The following is an 11,327-nucleotide window of genomic DNA, read 5'->3' as shown; positions in this document are numbered from 1 at the left end:
ATAGTTCAACAGGGAACAAAGCATAGAGATTGAACTGAAAACTAACTGAGTGAGTAAAGTTTAAAGTGGATAGAGTAAACCGTGTTGGATGTACAGATCCAAATGCCATATCCCTATAGGGGTAAATGAAGGGATACCAAAAAATTCTAAGTGTTATTGGTAAGAAATGTTTCAACCCAGAAGAATAAAAATTGAAAGAACAAGTGTGAATAGAGTACCCATTATTACCTCCAAGTATCAAGAAGATTTGGTGAAAAAATTTTGGCTGAGATTCCAGTAAACTCAGAGTTCTGTGGAATCTTTGTAAATGCTTTAAAATGAAAGTGTATTTTCCTTACCCCTGCTTAGGGCTACATCAACAGGGAACAGTGCATAGAGAGGGCACTGGGAACTCTTTGAGAGAGTCAATTTTCAATCAGCTAGCTGAAACTTTGTTTGACTTAGAGATCCAAATGCATGTAATCCTATAGGGGAAAACAAAGAGAAACCTAAAATTTGAAAGTGTTCCTGCAAATGAATGCTTCGACCTAGAAGAACAACATTTGTTAGACCAAGTGAATGGAGTACCAATCACTCCCTCCAAGAATCAAGAAGAGCAGGTGAAAAATATTTGCAGAGATTCTAGTAAATCGGTGCTCAGTGTAAGCTTTGCAAACACTTTTAAATGAAACTGTATTTTCCTTGCCCCTGCTTAGGGCTATGTCAACAAGGAACAAAGCATCAACAGTGCAGGAAGAATTAATTGAGAGAGTTAAGTTTCAAGAAGCTAGCAAAAACCGTGTTTTATTTAGAGTTCCAAATGAATGTAACCCATTATAAGAAAATGAAGTGAAACCAAAAACTCAAAGTGTTCATGCAAATGAATGCTTAAATGTAGAAGAATGAAATTTGGGAGACCAAGTGAAAATGGAGTACTGATCATTAAATGCAAGTATCAACAAGTTTGGTTGAGAATGTTTGCAGAGATTCCAGTCAACTTGGAGTTCTGTGGAGGCTGTGCAAAGGCTTTCAAATAAAAATGTATTTTCCTTGTCTGTGCTTAGGGCTACTCCAGGAAAGAACAAAGCATAGAGAGCACATTGAGAACTAATTCAGTGATTCAAGTTTCAAACAGATAACCCAAACTGTGTTTGAAAAAGAGTTCCAAATGCATGTATCCATATAGGAGAAAACAAAGTGAAACGTAAAAATTCAAAGTGTTCCTGCAAATGAACGCTTAAACCTTGAAGAAATAAATTTGGGGTACCAAGTGAAAAAGGAGTACCGATCATTTTCTCCAAGTATCAACAAGATCAGGTGAGAAAATATTTGCTGAGATTCCAGTAAACTCAGAATTCTGTTGAAGCTTGGCAAACACTGTCAAATGGAAGTTATGCTCCTTGCCTCTGCTAAGACTACTTCAACAGGAAACAAAACATAGATAACTCATTATAAAGTGTTTGTGTGAGTCAAGTTTCAATCAGTTAAAACAAACCATGTTTGATTTAGAATTCCAAATGCATGTATCCATATAGGGGTAAAAGAAATAAATCCTAAAAATTCAAAGTGTTCCTGGAAAAAAATGCTTCAACCTAGAAGAAAAAAATTTGAGGGAACAATTGTGAATGGAGTACTGATCATTCCCTCCAAGTATCAACAAGAACAGTTGAAAAAATATTTGCTGAGATTCTAATAAACTCGGAATTTTTTTCGCAGCTTTGCAAACGCTTTCAAATGAAAGTTTATTTTCCTTGCCCCTTCTTAGGGCTACTTCAACAGGGAACAAAGCATAGAGAGCAAACTGAGAACGAATTCAGTGAGTCACATCCTAAGCAGCTAAGTGAAACAATATGTCATTTAGAGTTCCTTAGCATGTATCCCTATACGAAAAACAAACACACAAAAAAAGTGAAACCTAAGAATTCAACGTTATCCTTCAAATGAACCCTTCAACGTAGAATAATGAAATTTGGGGGACCAAGTGTGAATTGAGTACCGATCATTACCTGCAAGTATCAACAACATCGGGTGAAAAACATTTGCTGTGATTCTAGTAAACTCAGAGATCTGTTCTTGTGTAAATGCTTTTAAAGTGGAAGTGTATTTACCTTGCCTCTGCATAAAACTACTTCAACAGGGAACTAAGCATATAGAGTGCACTGAGAACTATTTGCAAGAGTCAAGTTTGAAGCAGCTAGTAGAAACCGTGTTTGATTTAGAGTTCCAAATGCATGTATTCCTGTAGGGGAAAACAAATTGAACCCTAAAGATACAAATGTTTCCTGAAAATTAATGCCTCAATCTAGAAGAATGAAAATTGGGGGGCCAAGTGGAAATGGAGAAATTATCCATGCATTTCCTCCAAGTATCAAGAAGAACAGGTAAAAAATATTTGCTGAGATTACAGTAAACTTGGAGTTCTGTGGAAGCTTTGCAAACGATTTCAAATGAAAGTGTATTTACAGTACCTCTGCTTAGGGCTACTTCAACAGGAAACAAAGCATAGTGAGAACATTGAGAACTAATTGAGTGAGTCAAGTTTCAAGCAGTGAGGACAAACTGTGTTTAATTTAGAGTTCCAAATACATGTATCCTTATAGGGGAGAACAAATTCAAAACTAAAAATTCAAAGTGTTTCTGAAAATAAATGTTTAAACCTAGAAGAACAATATTTGAGGGACCAAGGATGAAAGGAGTACCAATAATTCAGTGCAAGTGTCAACAAGATTGGGTGAAACAATATTTGCTAAGATTTCAGTAAACTCGGAGTTCTGTGGAGGCATTGCAAATGCTTTCCAATGAAAGTGTATTTTCCTTTCCTCTGCTTAGGGTTCCTTCAACAGGGAACAAAGGATAGAGAAGGCGCTGAGAACTAATTGAGTGGGTCAAGTTTCAAGCAGCTAGCACAAACTGTGTTTGCTTTAGAGTTCCCAAAGCATGTATCCCTTTAGGGCACAATGAATTAAAACCTAAAAAATTAAAAGTGTTTCTGCAAATGAACGCTTCAACCTAGAAGAATGAAATTTGTAACACAAAGTGTGAATGCAGTACCAATCATTTTATGCAAGTATCAACACATTGATTGAAAAAAATATTTGCTGAGATTGTACAAAACTTGGAGTTCTGTGGTAGCTTTGCAAATGCATTCAAATGAAAGTATCTTTTCCTTGCCTCTGATTAGGGCTACATCAACAAGTATCAAGGAATAGAGAGAACACTGAGAACTGATTGAGTGAGTCACATTTAAATCAGCTTGGTGTAACTGTTTGATTTAGAGTTCCAAATGCATGTATCCCTAAAGGGGAAAATAAAGTGAAACCAAAAATTCAAATTTTTCTTGCAAATGAATGTTTCAAACTAGAAGAACAAAGTTTGGGGGGCCAGGTGAGAAGGAAGTACCAATTTTTCCCTCCAGGAAAAACAAGATCTGGTGAAAAAACTCAATGATCTGTGGATGCTTTGCAAATGCTTTCAAATGAAAGTGTATATTTCTTGCCTCTGCTTAGGGCTACGTCAACAGGGAACAAAGCATGGAGAGCACACAGAGAACTAATTGAGTGAGTCAGGTTTCACGCAGCTAGCTGAAAAAGTGTGTGATTTAGTGTTCCAAATGCATGTAAACCTATAAATAAAAATGACGTGAAACCTAAACATTCAAAGTGTTCCTTCAAAGTCACGTTTCAAACTAATAGAACAAAATTTGGGTTACTAAGTGGGAAGGGAGTACCAATAATTCCCTCCATGTATCAACAAGATCACGTGAAAAAATATTTGCTGAGATTCCAGGAAAGTCGGAGATCTGTGGAAGCTTTGCAAACGCTTTTAAATGAAAGTGTATTTTCCTTGTCTCTACTTAGGGCTGCTTAACAGGTAACAAAGTATAAAGAGTGCTCTGAGAACTAATTGAATGAGTCAAGATTTAAGAAGCTAGCACAATATGTGTTATATTTAGGGTTCCTAATGCATGTATCCCTATAGGGGAAAACGAAGTTAAACCTGAAAATTCAAAGTGTTCCTGTAAACAAACACTTCCACCTAGAAGAACGAAATTTGGGGGACAAAGTGTGAATTGAGTACTGATCACTTGCCCCCAAGTATCAACAACATCTGTTTAAAAAGTATTTGCTGAGATTCCAGTAAACTTGCAGTTTTTTGGAAGCTTGCAAATGATTTCAAATGGAAGTGTATTTTACTTGTGTCTTCATTGGGCTACTCCAACAGGGAACAAAGCATGGAGAGTGAACTGAGAACTAATTGAGTTAGTCAGGTCTTAATTAGCTGGGTGAAACTTTGTTTGATTTAGAGCTCCAAATGCATACATCCATATAGACGAAAACTAAGTGAAACCTAAAATTAAAAGTCTTCCTGAAAACAAACACTGACGCAGTCTGGCTGGGCACAAAATCATGAGCCACTCACAGCTTTGTAGATTCAAACAGCAATTCTTTATTCCCGATCTCACACTGGCCCTCTACAAACACGTTCTGGGGAAAGCCACGTTCTCTGCATCCCAAATACTCTCTGAATACCCGGGAGAAATCAAGGGGAACTAGAGGAGCGGGCATGCCTGAGGCAGCAGGATGCACCCTATTCCCAGCAGGGTACACCTTAAACCTGGAACCGCCCTAAACCCAAGGAGAGCCCTAAACCCTGATGCGCCCTAAACCCGGATCTGCCCTGTTCCTTGAGCAAGGTCACCTTACATGCAATGTCACTGCAAATGACCTGGGCAAGTCTATTTCCACGAGTCGTTCCTCTAAGCAACATGGGGTACACTGGCAAGGAAATTGTCATACCTACTTGGCTAATGGCTCTCAGCAAAACACTACAACCTAGAATAACAAAATTTGGGGTCCCAGTGTAAATGGAGTACCTATCATTCCCTCGAACTATCCACAAGATCGGGTGAAAAAATATTTGCTGATATTCCAGTAAACTCGGAGTTCTGTGGAAGCTTTGCAAACACTTTCAAATGAAATTGTATTTTCCTTCCCACTTATTAGGGCTACTTCAACAGGATCAAACCATAGGGAATGCACTGACAACTAATTGAATAATTCATGTTTCATTGCAGCTAACTGAAATCGTGTTTGATTTAGAGTTTCAAATACAAGTATCAATTTAGGGGAAAATGCAGAGAAACTTAAAAATTCAAAGTTGTCCTGCAAACTAACACTTCAACCTAGAAGGACAAAATTTGGGGCACAACATCTGAATGGAGTATCAATCATACCCTCCAAGTATCAACAAGATCGAGTGAAAAAGTATTTGCTGAGATTCCAGGAAACATAGAGTTCTGTGGAAACTTTTCAAATGCTTCCAAAGGAAAATTCACTTTCTCTGACACTGCTCAGGATATTTCAACAGGGAACAAAACATGGAGAGCGCACTGAGAACTAATAGAGAAAGTCACATTTCAAGCAGCAAAGAGAAACCATGTTTGAATTAGAGTTCCAAATACATGCATCCCTATAGTGAAAAAAAAAGAAGTGAAACCTAAAATTTTAAAGTTTTACTGCAAAGGAATGGTTCAAATTAGAAGAACGAAATTTGAGGAAACAAGTGTGAATGAAGTACTGATCATTCCCTCCTAGATTCAACAAGGTCAGGTGAAAAAATTTGCTGAGATTCCAGTAAAATTAAAGTTTTGTGAAAGCTTTGCAAATGTTTTCAAATAAAAGTGTATTTTCCTCATGTCTAATTAGGGCTACTTCATCAGGGAACAAAACTTAGAGAGCACTCTGAGAACTAATTGAGTGAGTAGAGTTTAAAGCAGTTAGCACAATCCGTGTTTGAATTAAAAATACAAATGCATGTAACCCTATAGGGGAAAAAGAAGGGAAACCTAAAATTAAAAGTGTTCCTGCATATTAATGCTTCAAAATAAAAGAACAAAATTTGTTGGAGCATGGCCTAATGTAGTACTGATCATTCCCTCCAAGTATCAACGAGATCGGTTGAAAAAATATTTGCTGAGATTCCAGTAAACTCGGAGTTCTGTGGAAGCTTTGCAAAAGTTTTCAAATTAAAGAGTACTTTCCTAGCCCCTGCTTAGGGCTACTTCAACAGAGAACAAAGCTTAGAGAGCTCACTGAGAACTAATTAAGTGAGTAAAGATACAAATAGATAGCACAAACCGTGTTTGATTTAGAGTTCCCAATGCATGTATCCGTATAGGGGAAAATGAAGTGAAACCTAAAAAATTCAAAGGGTTCCTAAAAAGGAATGCTTCAAACAAGAAGTAAGAAGTTTATGAGATCAAGTGCAAATACAGTACCAATCATTCTCTCCAAGTATCAACAAGATCGGTGCAAAAATATTTGCTGAGAACTCAGTAACCTCGGATTTATTTGGAAGATTTGGAAACTATTTCATATGATAGTGTATATTCCTTGGCTCTGCTTAGGGCTACTGCCACAGAGAAGAAATTATAGAGAGTTCACTGAGAACTTCTTATGTGAGTCAAGATTCAAGCAGCTAGCAGAAACCGTGTTTGATTTAGAGTTCCAAATTCATGTATTCCTATAGGGTAATTTGAAGTGAAACCTAAAAACAATTAGTGTTCCTTAAAACGAATGCTTCAACGTAGAAGAATGAAATTTGGGGGACCAAGTATAAATGGATACCCGATCATTCCTGCCAAGTATCAAGAAGATCGGGTGAAAAATGTTTGCTGAGATTCCAATGAACTCAGAGTTCTGTGTAAGATTTGCAAACACTTTCAAATGAAAGTGTATTTTCCTTGCCCATCCTGAGGGCTACTTCAACATGGAACAAAGCATAGGGAGGAAATTGAGTGAGTCACGTCTTTAGCAGGTAGTTGAAAATGTGTTTTATTTAGAGTTCCAATGCATGTATCCCTATATGAGAAAACAAAGTGAAACCTAAAATTCAAAGTGTTCCTGGAAAGGAACGCTTCATCCTAGAAGAACAAAATTTGGGGAACCAAGTGCAAATCGAGTACCGATCATTCCTCACAAGTGTCAACAAGTTCTGGTGAAAAAAATATTTGCTGAGATTCCAGTAAACTCGAAGTTTTGGGAAGCACTGCAAACGCTTTCCAATGAAAGTGTATTTTCCTTGCCTCTACTTAGTGCTACTTCAACAGGGAATAAAGCATAGAGAGCACACTGAGCTAATTGAGTGAGTCAAATTTCAAGCATAAAGCAAAAACTAGGTTTGATTTATAGTTTCAAATGTATGTATCCCTATAGGGGTTAACAAAGTGAAACATCAAAATTCAAAGTTTTCCTGCAAATGAACGATTAAACATAGAAGAATAAAATTTGGGAGGCCAAATTTAACTGGTATACTCATTTTTCCAGCCAGGTATAAAGAAGATTGGGTAAAAAATTATTTGCTGAGATTCCAGTGAAACCAGAGTTCCGTGAAACCTCTGTAAACACTTTCAAATACAAGTGTATTTTTCTTGCCTCTGCTTAGGGCTTCTTCAATAAAAAACGAAGCATAGAGGACACACTGAAAACTAATTGAGTGATTCAAGTTTCAAGCAGCAAGCAAAATCCTAGTTTGATTAAGAGACCCAAAAACATGTCACCCTATGGGGGAAAGGAATTGAAAACTAAAAATTCTAAGTGTTCCTGTAAATGAACACTTCAACCTAGAAGTACGAAATTTGGGCAGCCAAGTACAACAGTTATACTCATCTTTTAATGCCAAGTATCAATAAGATGGGGTGACAAAATGGTTGCTGAGATTCCAGTAAACTCAGAGATTTGTATAAGATCTTTAAAGATTACAAATGAAAGTGTATTTTCATTGCCTCTGCTTAGAACAAAGCATAGAGAGCACACTGAGATCTAATTGAGTGAGTCAACTTACAAGAATCAAGAACAAACTGTGTTTGCTTTAGAGTTCCTAATGCATGTATGCCTGTAGGGGAAAATGAAGTGAAACCTAAAAATTCAAATTATTCCTGCAAACATATTCTTCAACGTAGAAAAACAAAATTTGGAAAGCCAAGTGCAACTGGTATACTCATTGTATCTGCAAGTATCAACAAGATCGGGTGAAAAAATATTTGCTGAGATTCCAGTAAACTCGGAGTTCTGTGGAAGCTCTGCAAATGCATTCAAATGAAAGTGTATTTTCAATGCCTTGGTTTTGGGATACTTCAACAGGGAATAAAACTTAAAGAGCGCACAGATATCTAATTGAATGAGTCAAGTTTCAAAGAGATAGCACAAACTGTGTGTAATTTAGAGTTCCAAATGTATTTTTTCCTATAGGGGAAAATGAAGTGAAACCTAAAAATTCAAAGTGTTCCTCCAAACCAACACTTCAACCTAGAAAAACAAAATTTGGGCTGCCAAATGTAACTGGTATCCTCATCTTTCCTATGAAGTAAAAAAAAAAAGTTGGTTAAAAAATATTTGCTGAGATTCAAGTAAATGTATAGTTTTGTGGATGCTCTGTAAAGGCTTTACAATGAATCTGTATATTTCTTGCCTCTGATTAGAGCTATTTCAATAGAGAACAAAGCATAAAGTGCACACTCAGAAGTAATTGAGTGAGTCGAGTTTTCAGCAGCTAGCACTAACGCAGTTTGATTTAGTGGTCCATATGTATGTATCTATGTATGGGAAAACAAAGTGAAACCTAAAAATTCAAACTGTTCCTGCAAACGAATGCTTCAATCTAGAAAAATGAAATTAGTGCAGCCAAGTGTAACATGTATACTCTTTCGTGCCAAGTATTATGAACAAGACCATGAAAAATTGTTTGCTGAGATTCAGTAAACTCAGAGTTTTGTGGAAACTCTACAAACCCTTTCAAGAGAAAGTATATTTTCCTTACATCTGCTTAGGGCTACTTCAATAGAGAACAAAGCATGGAGAGCTCACAGAGAACCAATTGAGTGAGTCAAGTTTAAGAATCCTAGCAAAAACCATGTTTGACTTAGAGTTCCACATGGGTGTATCCCTATAGGGAAAAATAAAGTGAAACCTAAATATTAAAACTGTTCCTGCAAACAAACGCTTCAACAACAACGAAAAAAAAATTTGGGTTCCAAGTGCAACTGGTATACTCATCTTTCTCATCTTCCTTGCCAAGTATCAACAAGTGTGTTGCAAAGTATTTCCTGAGATTCCAGTGATCTCGGGATTCTTTGGAAGCTCTGCTAACACTTTCAAATGAAAGTGTATTTTCCTTGTGTCCACTTAGGGGTACTTCAACAGGGAAAAAAGCATAGAGAGGGCACTGAGAATTAATAGAGTGAGTCAAGTTTTAATTAGCCTACACAAACTGTGTTCGATTTAGAATTCCAAATGCATGTTGTATTTCAATAGGTAAAAGAAAGTGTAACCTAAAAATTCAAAGTGTTGATGCAAATGAATGCTTCAACCTAGAATACCAAATTTTGGTCAGCCAAGTGCTACTGGTAGACTCATCTTTTCTGCCTAGTATCAACGAGATCGTGAGAAAAAATATTTGCTGAGATTCCAGTAAAGTCAAAGTTATGTCAAAGCACTTCAAATAATTTCAATTGAAACTGTATTTTCCTTGCCTCTGCTCAAGCCCAATTCAAAATGGAACAAAGCTTAGAGAGTGCACTGAGAACTAATTGAGGTAGTCAGGATTCCAGTAGCTAGCAAAAAAACGTGTTTGATTTAGAGTTTCAAATTCATGTATCCCTATAGGGGAAAACGAAGTAAAACTTAAAAATCAAAAGTGTTCCTGCAAACGAACATTTCAACATTAAATAAAAAATTTGGGGTTCCATGTTCAACTGGTATACTCTTCTTTCCTGCCAAGTATCAAAAATACTGGTGCAAAGTATTTGCTGAGATTCCAGTAAAATCAGAGTACTGTGGAAGCTCTGCAAACATTTTCAAATGAAAGTGTATTTTTCTTGCCTCTGGTTAGGGCTACTTCAACAGGGAACAAAGCATAGAGAATGCACTGAGGACAAATTGAGTGAGTCAAGTTTCAAGCAGCTAACGCAAACCATGTTTGATTTAGAGTTCCAAATGCACGTATCCCTATAGGGGAAAATGAAGTTAAACCTCAAAATTCAGTATACTCCTGCAAACAAATGCATCAACCTAGAAGAAAAAAAAAATTGGAAAACCAAGTTCAACTGCTATGCTCATCTTTCTTGACAACTATCAACAAGATCAGTAAAAAAAATATTTGCTAGGATTTTAGTAATTTTGGAGTTCCTTGAAAGGTATACAAAATCTTTCAAATGAAAGTGTAGTTTCTTTGCCTTTGCTTAGTGCTACCTCAACAGAGAACAAAGCATGGAGAGTTCCCTGAGAACTAATTGAGTGAATCAAGTTTCCACCAGGTAGCACAAACCCTGTTTCATTTAGTGTTCCATTTGCATGAATCCGTATAAAAGATAAGAGAGTGAAACCTAAAAATTCAAAGTGTTCCTGCAAACGAACTCTTCAACTTAGAAGTATAAAGTTTGGGCAGCCAAGTGCAACTGTTATACTCATCTTTCCTGTTAAGATCAATAAGATCTGTGAAAAACTGTTTGCTGAGATTCCAGTAAACTCGGATTGCTGTGGAATCTTTGCAAACCTTTTCAAATGAAAGTGTATTTTCCTAGTTTCTGCCTAGGGCAACTTCAACAGGGAACAAAGCATAGAGAGCACACTGACAATTAATTGAGGGAGTCAAGTTTCATCACCTAGCAAAAACCCTGTTTAGGAGTTCCAAATGCATGTATCATTGTAGGGGAAAATGAAGTAAAAATTCAAAGTGTTCCTGCAAATGAATGCTTCAACCTAGAAGAACAATATTTGGGCGGCCAAGTGCAACTCAGATCCTCATCTTTCTTGTCAAGTATCAACAAGATTAGATGAAAATTATTTACTGAGATTTCAGTAAACTTGGAGAGTTATGTGGAAACTCTGCAAATGATTTCAAATAAAAGTATATTGTCATTGCCTCTGTTTTGGAATACTTAACTGGGAACAAAACACAGAGAGTGCAGAGAAAAATAATTGAGTGAGTCGATTTTCAACCAGTTTGGACAAACCATGTGTTATTTAGAGTTCCAAATGCATTTATCCATATAGAGGAAAATGAAGTGAAACCAAAATATTCAAAGTGTTCCTAAAAATGAATGATTCAACTTAAAAGAACAAAATTTGGGAGTCCAAGTGCAACAGGTATACTCATCTTTCCTGGCAAGTATCAAAAAGTACGGTGCAAAGTATTTGCTGAGATTCCAGGATACTTGGAATTATTTGGCAGCTCTGGAAATGCTTTCAAATAAAACTATATTTTCCTTGCCTCTTCTTAGTGCTACGTCAACAGGGAAGAAATAATAGAGAGTACACTGAGAACTATTTGAGTGAGTCAATTTTCAAGGA

This window comes from Callospermophilus lateralis, chromosome 18 (assembly GCF_048772815.1).
Source record: "Callospermophilus lateralis isolate mCalLat2 chromosome 18, mCalLat2.hap1, whole genome shotgun sequence".
In the NCBI taxonomy this organism is placed as follows: domain Eukaryota; kingdom Metazoa; phylum Chordata; class Mammalia; order Rodentia; family Sciuridae; genus Callospermophilus; species Callospermophilus lateralis.
This window is presented reverse-complemented; position numbering follows the sequence as displayed.